The sequence below is a fragment of the Coregonus lavaretus genome, assembly GCF_964263955.1.
Source record: "Coregonus lavaretus genome assembly, chromosome: 2".
Lineage (NCBI taxonomy): Eukaryota > Metazoa > Chordata > Actinopteri > Salmoniformes > Salmonidae > Coregonus > Coregonus lavaretus.
In genome coordinates, this window is record NC_139989.1 from 37,126,508 (window position 1) to 37,148,005 (window position 21,498).

Genomic DNA, 21,498 nt, shown 5'->3' on the forward strand with positions numbered 1-21,498 from the left:
CCCCAATTTTCTTTTAAATAAAAATAATAATAAATATTTGGAAAGTGGTGATCCCACTGGCTATAGGGTGAATGCACCAATTTGTAAGTCGCTCTGGATAAGAGCGTCTGCTAAATGACGTAAATGTGCCCTTGAGCAAGGCACTTAACCCTAATTGCTCCTGTAAGTCGCTCTGGATAAGAGCGTCTGCTAAATGACTAAAATGTAAAATGTAAATAAAATGCAAATCAATTTATAACATTTTTGACATGCGTTTTTCTGGACTTTTTTGTTGTTATTCTGTCTCTCACTGTTCAAATAAACCTACCAATTATAGACTGATCATGTCTTTGTCAGTGGGCAAACGTACAAAATCAGCAGGGGATCAAATAAATTTTTCCCCTCACTGTATATGGGCAAAGATACTATCTTGTTACAATTACAAAATACTCTACCAATGTATCATAATAAAATACAAAATACTTTAGCAAAGTATTGTATTTAATCAAAATACAGTAATTTTTTTGCAAGTATACGCCTTCACTACAACAACATTCTCAGTAATGGTAACAAAAAACGTTTTACTTGTTATGATTGTGATATATGGTTGTTTATCTACCTTAGTTGAACTGACTGTAAGTTGCTCTGGATAAGAGTGTATACTAAAAGACCAAAATGTAAATGTTTATGTAAAAATAAACAATTACAAAGCACACATGGTATTATTATTGGCCTTGTTTCGGGGGTGGGGCTCATTACAATAATGCCCATGCTTTGCAAGTGTTCATTTTTACATGAACATTTAGGTAATTTACCAGACACTCTTATCACACCATCCTGCCATCAGACTTCTGATACCACTGCAGGGTGAAAGGGGGCCACAAAATTGTCAACTGCTTAATTTTTTTAAATGAAAAAGTATTATGTATTTTACACAAAAAAAATACAAATTACAGGTCTCAAAAGTATCTTGTTATATTAATACATTGGATTGTAGTTCAGGCCAGTGAAATACAAATGACAAAATACTCAAAATGAATTGAAACACGTATTTCAAATACTGCTCACCTCTGCCCATGCAACCATTATTGTTCTTGTTAATTATATTTATTGAATAAAGATAGCTACAGTGCCTTGCAAAATTATTCATCCCCCTTGGCATTTTTCCTATTTTGTTGCATTACAACCTGTAATTTAAATTGATTTTTATTTGGATTTCATGTAATGGACATACACAAAATAGTCAAATTGGTGAAGTGAAATGAAAAAAATAACTTGTTTCAAAAAATGCTAAAAAAATGAATAACAGAAAAGTGGTGTGTGCATATGTATTCACCCCCTTTGCTATGAAGTCCCTAAATAAGATCTGGTGCGACCAATTACCTTCAGAAGTCACATAATTAGTTAAATAAAGTCCACCTGTGTGCAGTCTAAGTGTCACATGTTCTCAGTATATATATACACCTGTTCTGAAAAGCCCCAGAGTCAGCAACACCACTAAGCAAGGGGCACCACCAAGCAAGCAGCACCATGAAGACCAAGGAGCTATCCAAACAGGTCAGGGACAAAGTTGTGGAGAAGTACCGATCAGGGTTGAGTTATAAAAAAATATCAGAAACTTTTAACATCCCACAGAGCACCATTAAATCCATTATTAAAAAATGGAAAGAATATGCCACCACAACAAACCTGCCAAGAGAGGGCCGCCCACCAAAACTCACAGACCAGGCAAGGAGGGCATTAATCAGAGAGGCAACAAAGAGACCAAAGATAACCCTGAAGGAGCTGCAAAGCTCCACAGCGGAGATTGGAGTATCTGTCCATAGGACCACTTTAAGCCATACACTCCACAAAGCTGGGCTTTACGGAAGAGTGGCCAGAAGAAAAGCCAGTGCTTAAAGAAAAAAATTTACAAACACGTTTAGTGTTCGCCAAAAGGCATGTGGGAGACTCCCCAAACATATGGAAGAAGGTACTCTGGTCAGATAAGACTAAAATTGAGCTTTTTGGCCATCAAGGAAAACGCTATGTCTGGCGCAAACCCAACACCTCTCATCACCCCGAGAACACTATCCCCACAGTGTAGCATGGTGGTGGCAGCATCATGCTGTGGGGATGTTTTTCATCGGCAGGGACTGGGAAACTGGTCAGAATTGAAGGAATGATGGATGGCGCTAAATAAAGGGAAATTCTTGAGGGAAACCTCTTTCAGTCTTCCAGAGATTTGAGACTGGGACGGAGGTTCACCTACCAGCAAGACAATGACCGTAAGCATACTGCTAAAGCATCACTCGAGTGGTTTAAGGGGAAACATTTAAATGTCTTGGAATAGCCAGAGCCCAGACCGCAATCCAATTGAGAATCTGTGGTATGACTTTAAGATTGCTGTACACCAGCGGAACCCATCCAACTTGAAGGAGCTGGAGCAGTTTTGCCTTGAAGAATGGGCGAAAATGTAATTGGCTAGATGTGCCAAGCTTATAGAGACATACCCCAGGAGACTTGCAGCTGTAATTGCTGCAAAAGGTGGCTCTACAAAGTATTAACTTTGGGGTGATGAATAGTTATGCACGCTCAAGTTTTCTGTTTGTTTCACACAAACAATATTTTGCATCTTCAAAGTGGAAGGCATGTTGTGTAAATCAAATGATAAACACCCTCCAAAAAGCCATTTTAATTCCAGGTTGTAAGGCAACAGAATAGGAAAAATGCCAAGGGGGGTGAATACTTTCGCAAGACACTGTATGATTCTCCTTTTATGCTACACTAGCTGTATGCAATGACACGTAAGACATGTGAAGTGAACATTGTCTTCCATAACATTTAACAATCTGAAATTAAACCAGTGGGAATAATTGACTCGGTCATCCAGGCTCCAACGAGACTTACGGACGTCATTTGTCAACCAGAGCCCAATGCAGTGAACCTTGGCAGGCATCACACATGGAGGTGACCCCTAACCTGGGTCTGTTTTCCTGGATGGTGTGGTGAATGATGGACGGAGTCAGGCGCAGGAGTAAAATAACCGGATGCAGATGTATTCCTTTCAGACATACAATGCGCCTACAACGGCAATTGAAACAGGTACAGGGGAAACAATCCTCCCTGACCAAACACAGTCTCAGAAAATACAATAAATGTGATGACACAGGGGAAAATCAACCCTGGCAAAATAAATGAGAGAGTATCTCAACCGAGCTACTCTCCTCCCACATAGAACAATCACTCACAAAGACAAGGGGGCAGAGGGAACACATACAGTGGGGGAAAAAAGTATTTAGTCAGCCACCAATTGTGCAAGTTCTCCCACTTAGAAAGATGAGAGAGGCCTGTAATTTTCATCATAGGTACACGTCAACTATGACAGACAAAATGAGGAAAAGAAATCCAGAAAATCACATTGTAGGATTTTTAATGAATTTATTTACAAATTATGGTGGAAAATAAGTATTTGGTCAATAACAAAAGTTTCTCAATACTTTGTTATATACCCTTTGTTGGCAATGACACAGGTCAAACGTTTTCTGTAAGTCTTGACAAGGTTTTCACACACTGTTGCTGGTATTTTGGCCCATTCCTCCATGCAGATCTCCTCTAGAGCAGTGATGTTTTGGGGCAGTCGCTGGGCAACACGGACTTGCAACTCCCTCCAAAGATTTTCTATGGGGTTGAGATCTGGAGACTGGCTAGGCCACTCCAGGACCTTGAAATGCTTCTTACGAAGCCACTCCTTCGTTGCCCGGGCGGTGTGTTTGGGATCATTGTCATGCTGAAAGACCCAGCCACGTTTCATCTTCAATGCCCTTGCTGATGGAAGGAGGTTTTCACTCAAAATCTCACGATACATGGCCCCATTCATTCTTTCCTTTACACGGATCAGTCGTCCTGGTCCCTTTGCAGAAAAACAGCCCCAAAACATGATGTTTCCACCCCCATGCTTCACAGTAGGTATGGTGTTCTTTGGATGCAACTCAGCATTCTTTGTCCTCCAAACACGACGAGTTGAGTTTTTACCAAAAAGTTCTATTTTGGTTTCATCTGACCATATGACATTCTCCCAATTCTCTTCTGGATCATCCAAATGCACTCTAGCAAACTTCAGACGGGCCTGGACATGTACTGGCTTAAGCAGGGGGACACGTCTGGCACTGCAGGATTTGAGTCCCTGGCGGCGTAGTGTGTTACTGATGGTAGGCTTTGTTACTTTGGTCCCAGCTCTCTGCAGGTCATTCACTAGGTCCCCCCGTGTGGTTCTGGGATTTTTGCTCACCGTTCTTGTGATCATTTTGACCCCACGGGGTGAGATCTTGCGTGGAGCCCCAGATCGAGGGAGATTATCAGTGGTCTTGTATGTCTTCCATTTCCCAATAATTGCTCCCACAGTTGATTTCTTCAAACCAAGCTGCTTACCTATTGCAGATTCAGTCTTCCCAGCCTGGTGCAGGTCTACAATTTTGTTTCTGGTGTCCTTTGACAGCTCTTTGGTCTTGGCCATAGTGGAGTTTGGAGTGTGACTGTTTGAGGTTGTGGACAGGTGTCTTTTATACTGATAACAAGTTCAAACAGGTGCCATTAATACAGGTAACGAGTGGAGGACAGAGGAGCCTCTTAAAGAAGTTGTTACAGGTCTGTGAGAGCCAGAAATCTTGCTTGTTTGTAGGTGACCAAATACTTATTTTCCACCATAATTTGCAAATAAATTCATTAAAAATCCTACAATGTGATTCTCTGGAAAAAAAAATCTCAATTTGTCTGTCATAGTTGACGTGTACCCATGATGAAAATTACAGGCCTCTCATCTTTTTAAGTGGGAGAACTTGCACAATTGGTGGCTGACTAAATACTTTTTTCCCCCCACTGTATACACAGACTAATTAGGGGATGAGCACCAGGTGTGTGTGATTGACAAGACAAGACATGACAAGTGTGTATGAGAATGGGATCGGCAGTAGCTAGTAAGCCGGTGACAACGAACGCCGAAACCTGCCCGAACAAGGAGGGGAGGCAGCCTCGGCGGAAGTCGTGACAGATTTTCAGCAGGTTGGGGACACTGGGAAGGACAGGGAGTGAAGGGGGAGCGGGGTCTTCTAGGACACAACCTAATCCTGTGGGTGATAACTCACCTGGTGATAAGGCCTCTTTCACGGATCATAAAGCCCTGTTATTGCCTTCGGCCCTGTGTGTGTGTGCGTGTGTGTGTGCTTGTGTGTGTGTGTGTGTATGTGAGCTCCAAGGTTAAGGACTCTCCCTTTACTTCTCCATTCTGAAACTATGTCTATCTATGAATCTGTCTCATTTTGCCTCCTATTGCAGGGCCATCAAAGAATGGCCTTTTCACTTCGACATGTAAGGCAACTTGGATTTCTGAAGTCATTCAGACTCCAGCAATATATTTATTTTTCAACCAAAGGTTTGAGCATTGTGAACAAGCACTGACTAAGTGTCAAGCCTGAGCTATTGAAAAAATGTAGTATCAAGGGCATGACCGAAGGCCAACTGTGTAGCACCTCTTGATTCATGATTGAAAATTATTGGTAGCAATAGTGTAATGTAATACCTGTAAAAGGAGGCTTCTGATGGATTTGAGCAGTTTTCAATATGATCTAATACATTTCACAGGGAAGGGATAGCTCCCATCATGAAATCACCGGATCAGCCTCAAGCAGAGTGAAATTCCCATTTGTCACACTTTTATTACTGCAGCTGGTATGAGTCTTAATGCAAATTCTTCTGTGTACAGCTAAGTGAAAGCTGTAGGAAAAGTCTTTATAGAACCTATAGGGCAAATTCCCAGCGCTTATAACACTCACATGGTGACACTACACAATCATATTGGGAGGCACAGGGGATGTCACAGGCACGACAGTGACCAAAAGAAGCAAGATAAATATAATGGGAACATGGGGATGAACATGGAGATACAGGGCCAAAACTGACAGTGAACATGGGATAAACAGATGGATACATATCAAGAGAGAGTTACAATGGGGAGAGAGAGGAACAAATAGGGATGGAGGACAAGCAAACGGAGAGAGGGAAGAGAGAATGAGAGAGAGACCGGGGTAGGCCTACAGGTGCACAGAGAGGGAGAAGGAATGAGAGAGAGGTTGAGAGAGAGAGAGAGAGAGAGAGAGAGAGAGAGAGAGAAGGAGAGAAAGAGAGAGAGGGTGAGTGTGATAGAGAAGAGTCTGTGCGAGCGTGTCTCAGAGAGAGTGCACGTCCACACAGTTCGGCGTGTGGAAGTCCCAGATAAGCGAGACGGGGGCGAACTGGGGAAAATAATTACAGGCTCCCTCATAGTTCGATAAGAAAACTCATATTCAAATTCTTCCGCAGAGCCGGGTCCCTGCTATCGCTCATGCAGAAGCAAGCGACAAACGTGTTAAGAATGAAATAAATAAAGTGGCGGGCATAATAGAGCTGGCAGGGGAGGAGGGTGAGGAGAAGAGGAGGAGGAAGGGGGGGTGTAAGGAGGAGAAGGAGGAGGAGAGCATGGAGGCAGTTTGAATAATTGATTTAAATGCTGCTTGGCTCACGCACATCTATTATTCAACATTAGCATGCTGTCAGATAGCGGAAACCCCCCATCCACCAATCAGATGAGGCCTTGTTCAACCAACGACCCTCTCCCGTGCGGACCATTTAAAATTGGAAACGCTTCTGTGAAGTGCGCCGAGGGTGTCAAAAAAAAAAAGAAGGATTATTGATACTTGACCTGACAAGTATCAATCATGGGTGGAAATTCAATGTTACCTCTAGGCTCACATGTAAACCACATTAGAGGGGTTGAAATAATGTTATTATGGCTATATTATACTATTCATTAGCTGAGAACATGTTTTTATGAAGAGAGACTAACTTTGTTTCTTATATTACCGATACATTATGACAGAGTTCTAATGTACAGTTTTAGGCTACAAAGATGCTGCATCTTCATGTTAGTCCCTCCCGCTTGGAGGCTAGCCCAGCCCCCTATCAACCCAAGCTCCACCCACATTTCTGTCAATTTTAAGGGATGCCTCCAAGCTGCCTGTCATATTGTTCCATTACATCCCTCTTCCTGCATGACAGCTCCAATATTTAGATGTTGTCAGAGGTGACTGGCCGCGTTGCCCTGCAAGCCTCTAGGAACTGTGCCCACCCAATCAACAGATGTCTTAACACTGGGATGGTACTAGTGACTCATTGCTGTGGCCAATCAGTGGCTGTCTATCACCTAAGCTGTAACAGTGACTCAGAGCATACTGCTTATCCATGCAAACACTTTTCATACACTTAAATTACAAGTAGGAAATTGTAATGGGGAAGAGCTAAAACTATTTTGGGTAACTGCCAAAGTGCACTTTCTGCTAGCTCTCTCTTTGTGATGTGTGTGTGTCTGATTAAATGCTCACTGGTTAAGTTCACCTCAAGGACGAAGGAGCCCCTTCCACAGTCTATTAGACAGGCTGTAACATTTGTTGTTTTGTGACAGCTCAGCAAGAGAGCAATGCCTCCATAAAGCACAATAAAGATAAACAATGAGAGAGAAATAAGGAGAGAGAGAGAAAGAGCGAGAGAGAGAGAGAAACAGGGATACCTAGTCAGTTGTACAACTGAATGCATTCAACTGAAATGTGTCTTCCGCATTTAATCCAACCCCTCTGATTCAGGAAGTGCGGGGGGCTGCCTTAATCGACATCCACGTCATCGGTGCCCGGGGAACAGTGGGTTAACTGCCTTGCACAGGGGCAGAGAGAGAGAGAGAGAGAGAGAGAGAGAGAGAGAGAGAGAGAGAGAGAGAGAGAGAGAGAGAGAGAGAGAGAGAGAGAGAGAGAGAGAGAGAGAGTGAGTGAGAGAGAAGAAGAGGGAGAGAGGAAGAGATACAACATTATTATTGAGACAAATGGACAGACAATACATTCACTAAATATCTATACTGGTGTAGGCCAAGGGATGGTAACTCTTCAGATTAACACAAGCATTCAAGTTATTATCATTGCTTTATATTATACAAGTGACCCTAAATAATGGATGCTTTGATGTGTAATGTAATGGTATTTCCAGTTATACACCCATACAATGTCCCCTGCTCCTCCTCCTATACATTAGTTATGTTTCATGAGATGGAGGCTGTTGCTGTTCCCTGGGAATAGCTGTCTCTCATTGAAAAATGTATTCAAGGAGAGGTGAATTAATTGGGATTAAATCTAAGAACTTTAGTTTAACGGAAATAATAGAAAGGTGCTGCATGAGTGACTCTCGCGGTGTCCATGGAGACCCGGACGGCACGACAAAGGCGACACTGCCACTGGTTTGTAGGTTTAAACTGTGCAGAGGAGTCCCTTTGCTGCATCAAGAATCCCCTGTTTCTCTATTGTTTAGATTTAATATGAGCACAAACAGAAGAGAAATCCCCCCATAATTATTATGCTAGCATAAGGCTTTGAGACCAAGCTAAAATGGTGCCAGTAAATTTGCAGACTAGGTTTTTGCCTTACAGTCGCCATTTTTCACTCCCAATTGTTAAATAGCTTATTTGAGATTGGGATGATAGTGCCTCATTTTATTTTTTTTGTTAGATCAGATAGGTGTGTTGTAACTGTTGCCAAATAATGACTAAGAATGTGAGAGTAGGGTAGGCCCTAGAGGATCTCAAATCCAGGCCACTAGCACCAATGATGAACGCCCTTTCACTGTCCCAATAAGAAACCCTTACCCCTCCTCCCTAGGCACTTATGTAGATGAAACAATTTGATAGGTGTAAGCAATAGGGTGAATGCACTTTGAAGTAAATCTCAGCTCTGTTAAAAGTACACTCAAGAAAAAAATATTTTATTGATCATAGTGATTCAGGAGTATCATTAAAACAGGTTAACATGCCCCACTAACATTAGACAACTATACAGAAAACTCTTAAATTGATTAAATAAGTCAATCAAATCAATGATGAGAATAGTCATAGTAAGCATTACCTGACACTGAAATGGTGGCGTAGCGGGAAGATTGGTGTGCTGTGAACCAAGAGGCTGTGAGTTCAAATCTCAGGTGAGTGTTTAAATGAACATGCACAATGTAATCATCTATATCAAATATGTAAGTTAAAAGCACTGTGTGTGAGTGTTCCTAACCTTGCCAACAGAAAAAGTGCTATGAATGAATCAGGGTAACAAGGTGTGATGTGTAACGTAACTTTTTTGAGGGGAGAACGTTTCTTTGGGACCATCAGACGACGTCCTGACAACTGATACACAGAAATGTTCCTGCAACGTTCCCATGAAACGTGTCTAGAAAATTAATATCTTATGTTCTGAGAACATGGCAACCATATTTTGTGTATGTTCGGTGGGACGTTGATGGAATATTCTCCTAACCCTCAGAAAACTGGACACATGAATGTTCTTGCAAAGTTACCATGAAAAGTGTCTAGAATATTGATATCGTATAATCTGAGCACATGGCAACCATGTTCTGTGTATGTTCGGTGGGACGTTGATGGAATATTCTGCTAACCCTCAGAAAACTGGACACATGAATGTTCTTGCAACATTACTATGAAACGTGTCTATAACATTGATATCTTATATTCTGAGAACATGGCAACCATGTTCTGTGTATGTTTGGTGGGACATTGATGGAATATTCTCCTAACCCTCAGAAAAATTGATACATGAATGTTCTTGCAACGTTAGCATGAAACGTGTCTAGAACATCGATATCTTAAATTCGGAGAACATGGTAACCACGTTCTGGGTAAGTTCTATTTGACATTAATAATTATCCCTCTAGAGTGTAAGCTCTGTCTAAGCCGGGTCGGAGGGGGGGGGGGGGGGTTCTAAGCTAACATATGGAATTGTTTTAAGATGATCATACCAAGGATCATTAAGCTATTTGATTTTGAATTTTAAGACCCCTTAAGGTATCAAAAAAATATATTACAAAAATTATTGGATGAAACATTGAATTTGCTATTACTGCTATTAGCCAATAGAAACGCATTGAATAACAGATTCACTACATGGAAAAACAGATAGTCAAAAAAAAAGTGTCTGTCCTATATCTGAGAGATATAAGAAAGATCAGGAAACATATTCTTTTTTCGTGTATTTCTCCCCTTATTTTAGGCACTAAACTATATCCATATATACTTCCATTAATTTTTTTAACTGGTACCGGGGACCTTCAGACAAGTCTTGTGAGCAAAACAGAGAACACCATCGTGTTCGTGAGAGTCTCAGCTGTCCACAGAGGGGTTATATTAGTTTGTATCCTAAACCATTCAGACGCTACAGACGGAAGATTGCAGAAGAGGCTTTACCGACTTCAGACGAGTCTTGTGAGGCTTGTGGGCGTCCTAGAGCAAAACGGAGAACACCATCGTGTTTGTGATGCTACAGACATTTTTGTGAGAAGATCGAGTTTCGGGATGTCTCATGGTCTGACAAACACCTCTCTAGCTCTGCAGATGCTGAAGGGAGATATCATGTTTTTTTGAATGGGTTGCATCTCAATCCACCACATCGGTAGATTGAGATGCAGCCCATGCAAAAAAACATATCTTTTTTTTAGCTTAAACAGATGGATTTTGATGGGGATTTTTTCATGATGTTAATTAGATTTCTGCGGGGGCGCGGAAATTGTAGGCTAAGGGTTTTAAGGGAATTGTCTCTTGGAAACATTCCTTGCACATCACGGGAACATTCATTAATTTTAGTTAATGACCTAATGAGACTCTTAAGAGAACATTCTCTAAAGTTGTGGGAACGTTTGTTGTTAGCTGGGAAGCTTCTTGCTCCAAATAGACACTCTGTAGCAGTCAGCTAAAGTTGCTGCTGCACTACACTGATGCAAAAGGCAGGGACAACTCCATTGCCATTCCATCTGGCATTCCATCCTCCTAACCTTGCATCTCTAAATTCTTCCTCTTTGTTACCATTATCATAATTTAACCAAGAAAAACATTAGTATGGAAACCACTACCACTGCCTAAACCCTCCATCAGGGTGGTGGCTGATGCAGGGGGTGCTGGTGTAGAGCCTGTTATATGAGAGAGAGAGAAAGTAGCAGGGAGCCTGGGCCCTCTCCAGACCCGGTGCCTGCAGCTAATTTCTGTGTCAGAGAAGTGGCCCGCCTCGGATGGTTTTATCTTGTTCCTACTAAAACAGCTCATTGGCTGCAGGGGGGTTGGGCCATGTGTGTGTGTGTGTGGGGGGGGGGGGGGGGGGGGGGGAACAGTGAGGAGGGATCAGATGAGGCTGTGAGTGTTTTATTTGTTCCTTTCTAATGGAGCTTGTTGTTTTATTCAAAGTAGGACGATGGATGTTTTTCTATCCTGTGCATTTGTTTCTCATTTTCTTAGTTTCTCATTTCCTTTCTGCAATGCTGTTGTGCTGCTATGGTCTCTTGGAAATTAGTATGTTTATCCTTCTCGCTTTTAGAAGTAGTTATAGAACACAGTATTTCAATAAAGTATAGTTTGTGGCAATTTACCTCTAAGTGCAAAGTTCTTGCAGACCATTATCCTAACTAATAGACATAGATGAATATGGCAAGAGACAACATACAGAGCAGATTTAGGCTAATAACTGCTTCAGAGAGAGATAGAGAGGAGTTAAATAATATAATACTTTCAATAAAAAATACTTTCAACTCAGATTAGCATTAGCAGGTCTACCAATTTACACTGCTGCAGTGAACAAGCCTGTTTTTTAAGGTCTAATGGTGAAACACTTAGATATACTGTACTGTATTTGTCCCACAGGAAAGAAAAACCTGCCAGACAAATTGTTCTGTCACAAAACAAGTCGTTTTGCTACATAGATAGCGATATTGAAGCTCTCACTTTGTTATCTTGGCAACACTTTAAAAAGGAGGCCAAGGATGACCATTATGTTGGCCAAAGACACCGCAACTGAACAATAACGTCAACTCTACAATCAAAGACACTGTTGCCACTGTGTGTACTTTGTTGGTTTAGAATACATTTTAGTCGCTTGGTTTCGGAATCCCTCATTATCTGCACTGCTACCTCTATATTGGAGTAGCTGCTGCAGACAAGATGTGATTTTTCTTCATAAGCCCTCTACTTGGTCAATTACCTTATCCACTTTAGCCCATAATAAATATTTCCCAAAATGTCCTTCTCAGACATTTAATTTGGTCATAAATTGTCGTAATTTGTTCGAAGACATGGCTCGATAAGGGCTTTTTTGTAAGATTATATCGCAAAATGGCCACTTATGATTTTAACATGCAATTTTCTGTCTAGCATACTGTTCAACCCTGTAGCAGAATCTCAACTAGGCCTCCATCGCCTCAACTAGGCCTCAATCTCAACTAGGCCTCCAAGTAATACCTCTTTAGTGACACTGCAAGTTCTGCTGTAACTTTAATGGTGACACTAAAGTCCCCTTACCTTTATGACTTCAACTTTGAAATACTGTTATTACAACAGATTCATCCCTGTTGAAGAGATTTCAGCTGTACCCTAATCTCTACCACAATATGTACCACAACAGTCGTTTTCCCTACGTGTCAGAGGTGAGTTGTGAGTCATACCACTGTTGTTGTGATTACGTTCCATTAGAACCAATTAGTGAGGTATATAGAAATCCATAATTCTGTCTCGCCAGCATTCCAATGCAAAGTGATACATGGCCGTGCCAATGTATTAATGGGTCACAAACCCAGAAAAGCTGTAAAACTGTAAAAACTCTGGAGGCGTATTTGCACTCCAAGCTGTCAGCTTGGAACTGTCCTGGCATTGGCCCTCGCTAGCCTCCAGAAAAAAATCCCAGGCACTAGCACAAACCATGTCCTGCATGTGAACTTACAGATTGACTGGATACGTTTCTCTCGCTGTCCGTGAAAAATCCTGTCCTTTTCAAATTGCGTCCCATGGGAGTATATTTGATGCCCTTCAACTTCTCTTTCCTCCCCCACCCCCTCCCCTTGAACTCACATACACTTAATAATAAATAACAATGAGAATGGGTTGCATTTCCATAGGTTAGCTCTTCTCACCATGTGTGAAAAGCACTTTATTCTGGGGGATACACTGGTTTTCACTGTGGGGTAACTTCCCACATCCATCATCCATTTGTAGCAACCAGCTGGGTGATACACGGCAGCCATTTTGTGTCAAAATGCTCACCTCTGCCCATAGGCTATGACAGTGGAGAGGAGAGTCAGAGCCAATTTTTCTGGCTGTACCTTGCACCCATCAAAACCCAGGTGTTGCTGTCACCCATCCCCAAGGGAGTAGGGCCAGTGGAGGGGATAGAGGGAGGGGATGGTGAAGGAGTGGGGCCTAATTGTTACCTTGGGGAGTTCATTAGGAATCTCTGAGGAGGGCTACATATGGGGCCCTGTCTGGACTCATCACCCCTGGTCTGGCATTCCCTGAAACAAATGGAACAGACACCTGTCCTGGCCCAACCTCAGTTCAGTTCAGCCTCATGGTGTGTGTGTATAGCACAGTAGTTGTTAATACTCATGAAAGTGTGTATATGCATGCTCTTACATGTATGTATCTGTCTGTCAGCCTGTCTGTGCTTCCTTTGCAAAACGATCAAGTTAAAATAGCCAGCATAGACTTTTTGACTCAAGCACTCAGCCAGCAACAGAGAATGTTACACAACTTTGTAAGACCTTTCAGGAGATGATCCCATTAATCAACGGAGGAGCTACAAAGCACATCCACATATTGAACTCTGTCCAAATCACAGCCTCTTGTGTTGCCATGGCACTAAGAGGCTTTGCACGGTGATGTTAGGGAATTCTGAATGTGGCTGGCAGTTTGGCCAGGCCACAATATTTCCAACAGAGAAACAGCTTTATTGCGATGACAAGATTATGCATGAGATGCCAAATGCTTTTCTTTGAGAAAATAATCAAATGAACTTAGAGGGGAAAACAAGGCAAGACATGAAAGAGTACAACCACTCTGGTCTCGGTGTCCCTGGAGTCCTCTGGTGTTTCTCACACTCTCTACCTTCTGTTTTCGCCTGGCAAAAGCTTTGTATTTGTATCTGCTGGCATGAGTTACTTGATGTGGAATAGAGTTCATAGTCATGGCTCTATGTAGTACTGTGCACCTCCCATAGTCTGTTCTGGACTTGGGGACAGTGAAGAGACCTCTTGTGGCATGTCTTGTGGGGTATGCATGGGTGTCCGAGCTGTGCGCCAGTAGTTCAAACAGACAGCTCGGTTAATTCAACATGTCAATACCTCTCACAAATACAAATAGTGATGAAGTCAATCTCGCATCCACTTTGAGCCAGGAGAGATTGACATGCTAGCTCTCTGTGTACATCCAAGGGCCAGCCGTGCTGCCCTGTTCTGAGCCAACTGCAATTTTCCTAAGTCCCTCTTTGTGGCACCTGCCCACACGACTGAACAGTAGTCCAGGTGTGACAAAACTATGGCCTGTAGGACCTGCCTTGTTGATAGTGCTGTTAAGAATGCAGAGCAGCGCTTTATTATAGACAGACTTCTTCCCATCCTAGCTACTGTTGTATCAATATGTTTTGACCATGACAGTTTACAATCCAAGGTTACTCCAAGCAATTTAGTCTCCTCAACTTGCTCAATTTCCACATTATTCATTACAAGATTTAGTTGAGGTTTAGGGTTTAGTAAAATATTTAGGACTAACTTATTCCTTGCCACCCAATCTGAAACTAACTGCAGCTCTTTGTTAAGTGTTGCTGTCATTTCAGTTGCTGTGGTAGCTGACGTGTATAGTGTTGAGTCATCTGCATACATAAACACTGGCTTTACTCAAAGCCAGTGGCATGTCGTTAGTAAAGATTGAAAAAAGTAAGGGGCCTAGACAGCTGCACTGGGGAATTCCTGATTCTACCAGGATTTTGTTGGAGAGGCTTCCATTGAAGAACACCCTCTGTGTTCTGTTAGACAGGTAACTCTTCACAATATAACAGGGGGTGTAAAGCCATAACACATACATTTTTCCAGCAACAGACTATGATCAATAATGTCAAAAGCCGCACTAAAGTCTAACAAAATGGCCCCCACAATCTTTTTATCATCAATTTCTCGCAGCCAATCATCAGTCATTTGTGTAAGTGCTGTGCTTGTTGAGTGTCCTTCCCTATAAGCGTGCTGAAAGTCTGTTGTCAATTTGTTTACTGTAAAATAGCATTTTATCTGGTCAAACACTATTTTTTCCAAAGGTTTACTAAAGGTTGGTAACAGGCTGATTGGTCGGCTATTTGAGCCAGTTAAGGTGGCTTTACTATTCTTACGTAGGGGAATACATTTTGCTTCCCTCCAGGTTTGAGGGCATACACTTTCTAGTAGGCTTAAATTGAAGATATGGCAAATAGGAGTGGCAATATTGTCCGCTATTATCCTCAGTAATTTTCCATCCAAGTTGTCAGACCCCGGTGGCTTGTCATTGTTGATCGATAATAATAATTGTTTCACTTCTTCCACACTTACTTTACGGAATTCAAAATTACAATGGTTGTTTTTCATAATTTGGTCAGATATACTTGGATGTGTAGTGTCAGCGTTTGTTGCTGGCATGTCATGCCTAAGTTTGCTAATCTTGCCAATTAAAAAATAGTTAAAGTAGTTGCCAATATCAGTGGGTTTTATGATGAATGAGCCATCTGATTCAATGAATGATGGAGCGGAGTTTGCCTTTTTGGCCAAGATTTCATTTAAAGTGCTCCAAAGCTTTTTACTATTATTCTTTATGTCATTTATCTTTGTTTCATAGTGTAGTTTCTTCTTCTTTTTATTCAGTTTAGTCACATGATTTCTCAATTTGCAGTACGTTTGCCAATTGGTTGTACAGCCAGACCTATTTGCCATCTCTTTTGCCTCAACCATACCATTTTTCAATTCCTCATCAATCCACAGGGATTTAACCGTTTTACAGTCATTTTCTTAATGGGTGCATGCTTATTAGTAACTGGGATAAGCAATTTCATAAATGTGTCAAGTGCAGCGTCTGGTTGCTCGTCATTACACACCACAGACCAACAAATATTCTTCACATCAACAACATAGGAATCACTACAGAACTTCTTGTATGACCTCTTCTACACAATATTAGGCCCAGCCTTTGGAACTTTTGTTTTCTTAGATATGGCTACTAACATTTAACAGATGCTCTTATCCAGAGCGACTTACAGTTAGTGAGTGCATACATTTTTTTAAACAAATGTTTAAAAATAAAAAAATCATACTGGCCCCCCTAGGATAATGTACATTTCCTGAATCATTATGACCACTCAGCGACACAATGGTAGGGATTAAATGAGCTGGACTTGGGTCCTTGATAAGTCAATGTCTCAACACAGCCTTATAATGTTGTGAAAGGATCCAGGAACCCAAATGATTTGGGTGGATCCCATCCTCCTTATAATATGAGCTTTGTTTCCAGAAGGTATCAAAATTGTCAATAAATGTTACACCCACAGAGCTGCAATAGTCTCGTAGCCAGTTATGGAGGGCTAAAGGTCTGCTGAACCATTCAATGCCATGATTTAGGGAGGGCAGAGGGCCAGATATTATGGGTTGTTTGTTGTTGTCAAGTAGAGACCCAATCAGTTCTTTAAAATCCATCTTCAGCTATTCTGGGCTGCCCTTCATAATGTCATTTGACCCCACATGAACCATGACAGTATCAGCCCCCGGTGACTGACTCACTGCCTCGGGAAGTAACCTGGTGATATCCTGAACTTTTGCCCCAGGAAAACACAAAGTATTTTCCCCAGGTACAGATATATGCCTCACCATCGTACTCCCTATCATAATCACCTGAATAATCCGGCCTCTGCCGTGTCTCTAAGCAGATTACAAGGCCAGAGCCACAGAACTCACCTGAGAAGAGGGCTGCTGAGACACCAGCTGCGTGCAGGCCACAACCACCAAAGGGACAGAGCTCTGATCCAGAAAGCACAGCCCAGCGGAGGGGGGCCACGGTGGTCCAGGCTGTGCACAGGCCGTTGATTGACTAGGACAGGGAGAGGTACCTGGAGGGTCATCCACAGCCATGGAGGGAAAACCCAAGCCCCCGACAGAGGACAGCTGGTACAGGGGCTCAAAGCGATTTGAAAGTCTTAAGTCCGGATAGAATATATTTTCCCATCCCTATATATCATCATGATACGTGAAGAATGGGAGCTGAGCAGAATTGGTGAGAAGCATCTGTTTTTCACCCCAACCCCTGTTGACCAGGGAGTTAACTTATCTGAAGCTGCTGCACCATTGGGTTGTTATCATCCCCATCATCATCAATGCATCCTCATCAGCAGTATCATCATAATGATGGTATTAGTGTATACAAGGTCTATTTGTATTCTTAATATAGTATAATCTACAGTATTTCTGCTTTCCTTGCAGAGTATATACAATGCTCAAAAAAATAAAGGGAACACTTAAACAACACAATGTAACTCCAAGTCAATCACACTTCTGTGAAATCAAACAGTCCACTTAGGAAGCAACACTGATTGACAATCAATTTCACATGCTGTTGTGCAAATGGAATAGACAACAGGTGGAAATTATAGGCAATTAGCATACACCCCCAATAAAGGACTGGTTTCGCAGGTGGTGACCATAGACCACTTCTCAGTTCCTATGCTTCCTGGCTGATGTTTTGGTCACTTTTGAATGCTGGCGGTGCTTTCACTCTAGTGGTAGCATGAGACGGAGTCTACAACCCACACAAGTGGCTCAGGTAGTGCAGCTCATCCAGGATGGTACATCAATGCGAGCTGTGGCAAGAAGGTTTGCTGTGTCTGTCAGCGTAGTGTCCAGAGCATGGAGGCGCTACCAGGAGACAGGCCAGTACATCAGGAGACATGGAGGAGGCCGTAGGAGGGCAACAACCCAGCAGCAGGACCGCTACCTCCGCCTTTGTGCAAGGAGGAGCAGGAGGAGCACTGCCAGAGCCCTGCAAAATGACCTCCAGCAGGCCACAAATGTGCATGTGTCTGCTCAAACGGTCAGAAACAGACATTTACATTTTAGTCATTTAGCAGACGCTCTTATCCAGAGCGACTTACAGTTAGTGAGTGCATACATTATTTTTTTACTTTTCATACTGGCCCCCCGTGGGAATCGAACCCACAACCCTGGCGTTGCAAACAACATGCTCTACCAACTGAGCTACATCCCTGCCGGCCATTCCCTCCCCTACCCTGGACGACGCTGGGCCAATTGTGCGCCGCCCCATGGGTCTCCCGGTCGCAGCCGGCTATGACAGAGCCTGGATTCGAACCAGGATCTCTAGTGGCACAGCTAGCACTGCGATGCAGTGCCTTAGACCACTGCGCCACTCGGGAGACAGACTCCATGAGGGTGGTATGAGGGCCCGACGTCCACAGGTGGGGGTTGTGCTTACAGCCCAACACCGTGCAGGACGTTTGGCATTTGCCAGAGAACACCAAGATTGGCAAATTCGCCACTGGCGCCCTGTGCTCTTCACAGATGAAAACAGGTTCACACTGAGCACATGTGACAGACGTGACAGAGTCTGGAGACGCCGTGGAGAACGTTCTGCTGCCTGCAACATCCTCCAGCATGACCGGTTTGGCGGTGGGTCAGTCATGGTGTGGGGTGGCATTTCTTTGGGGGGCCGCACAGCCCTCCATGTGCTCGCCAGAGGTAGCCTGATTGCCATTAGGTACCGAGATGAGATCCTCAGACCCCTTGTGAGACCATATGCTGGTGCGGTTGGTCCTGGGTTCCTCCTAATGCAAGACAATGCTAGACCTCATGTGGCTGGAGTGTGTCAGCAGTTCCTGCAAGAGGAAGGCATTGATGCTATGGACTGGCCCGCCCGTTCCCCAGATCTGAATCCAATTGAGCAAATCTGGGACATAATGTCTCGCTCCATCCACCAACGCCACGTTGCACCACAGACTGTCCAGGAGTTGGCGGATGCTTTAGTCCAGGTCTGGGAGGAGATCTCTCAGGAGACCATCCGCCACCTCATCAGGAGCATGCCCAGGCGTTGTAGGGAGGTCATACAGGCACATGGAGGCCACACACACTACTGAGCCTCATTTTGACTTATTTTAAGGACATTACATCAAAGTTGGATCAGCCTGTAGTGTGGTTTTCCACTTTAATTTTGAGGGTGACTCCAAATCCAGACCTCCATGGGTTGATACATTTGATTTCCATTGATAATTTTTGTGTGATTTTGTTGTCAGCACATTCAACTATGTAAAGAAAAAAGTATTTAATGAGATTATTTCATTCATTCAGATCTAGGATGTGTTATTTTAGTGTTCCCTTTATTTTTTTGAGCAGTGTATATTAGATCTATGATACACAGCTCAAACTAAATCAGATACACTCTGGATCACACAGCAGAGATCACAGGCGTAAGCCACTTAAAAGGACACATTTTATCAGTGACAATTAAATACCAGATGGCTTATCTTTTTCAAGCCAATTACCTTTGGTTTGAACCCAGCGGCCATGGCTGTGCAGTGTGCCGAACACTGATAATACCCAGATGAAAAGCTACTGGGACTGCTGACTACCTTCCCAGCTCGAAACCCAGCCAGCCTTTCACGCTTAATGTCATTTAGCAGAACAATTGATCATTTATCAGAACTAGGATCTGTATCAGGAGGACTTCAGAATCCATATCAAATACACTGTATGTGCATACCGTGACCACATACTGGATTTGATAGTGTAGGTATTATAGAGCTACCCTACTATAAATTGGAAATGACAGAGACCAGATTAGACATCTAAAGTGCCAAAACAAGACTAATAGCAAGACACTTGGTGAGTTATGAAAATGTATGCACTCACTACTGTAAGTCGCTCTGGATAAGAGCGTCTGCTAAATGAGTAAAATGTAAATGTTTTTTAATGCTTGAATATTGGCGATACTGACCAAACTACGTCAATGTGAATATTGTCACAACAGTTTAGTCCCCTTCCTTCAGACTTCCTGCCACTCCCTTACAGCTAGAGATGAGCCTGCTCACCCAACTCGTGGCACTCTCTGACCAGGGGGTTGGGGCCCCGGACCCTCAACATTGCAGCATGCACCCTATGACTGGCAGTGGCCCTAGGAAACCAGCCAAATCACTGGTATGTGTCACCCTCCTGTGACAAACTACCTCTCTCCACACCAAAAAGAGTCCTGGTTCAGCAGTTTTTAGAACCAATCTTAATGGCTCACACAAACACTTTGTAGCAGTCAATAACCCCAGAGCTAGCAAAACAAGCTGGTCCTTGAGCTGGGTGACTTGTTTTGAGGCACGGACATCTACAATGTTGTTATTTTCAAGAACATGGTGTCACATTGAATGTAAGGGAAGGGACAGTTGGTGATATGTGAATTTCTTATCTTCTCTCATTGATTGAGACAGGTGGGTGTCCACCCCAAAGTGCTGCATATCATGATGACACTCACCTGACTCGATCAATGAGAAGATTTGAAATAGACAAGATGGCGGCATACACACTGCTGGATTACTTCATGGAGCAAAACAAATATTTAATTTATTAATGGAGCATGTTCTAAATTCAAACAAACCCCCTGCAACTAGACATGGAAGTTTAGAAGATATGTGTTGTCTTTCAAGTCGGGAATTTAGGAAGTATCGCCAATTAAAGGTTGGTCGAAAATTCTCTGTGCTATGCTTTACACTACCTACACTCTTAGAAAAAAAGGTGCTCTCTAGAACCTCAAAGGGTTCTTCGGCTGTCCCCATAGGAGAACCCTTTGAAGAACCCTTTTTGGTTCCAGGTAGAACCCTTTTGGATTCCATGTAAAACCCTTTCCACAGAAAGTTCTACATGGACCCCAAAAGTGTTCTACCTGGAACCAAAAAGGGTTCTTCAAAGGGTTCTCCTATGCGGACAGCCAAAGAACCCTTTTGGAACCCTTTTTCCTAAGAGTGTACTGTGTAATGGCTGTATGGAAGCATTCACCTATCACTGCCATTTCAAAGTGTAGCTATCTCTGACTGAGATCTGCTCTCTTCTCTTCCTGGTAATTTCCATGTAAAAGGTCCCATAAGCACCAACATGTGAAGTAATAAACCTAACCTCAACTTTATGGTTGGCTTGGCCATATAAAAGACCACGGTGGACAAACCAGTAGTAGACAAGGTCTAGGAATACTGACACAAGAATATGACAACGCGACATCCAAAATGCTTCACAGATACTACTGGTCATTTCCATGTAAAGGACCCATGAGCACCAACATGTGAAGTTCACAGGGAGCATATCAAATTTGGTGTCAAATGAAAGCTAAGACTCTATATTTTGGGGAAATTAAGGCATAGATACGTTTTTCAACCTTTTCCCATCCAAATAATGAGGAATAAGCAAAGGCTTTTGATTTCAAAAATGGAAGGGGTCTTAAAAAACATCTACTAGAAAAAGTCTTAAACGGTATTAGAAATACATCAAAACAGAATAATGTTGAAGTAAAACCCATGCCAATATCAATATTCATATTTCGTTTTGCAGAAATTATTTGCCTTCTGTAAGTTTAAGAAATATTTCCTAGTGTCTTGTCGT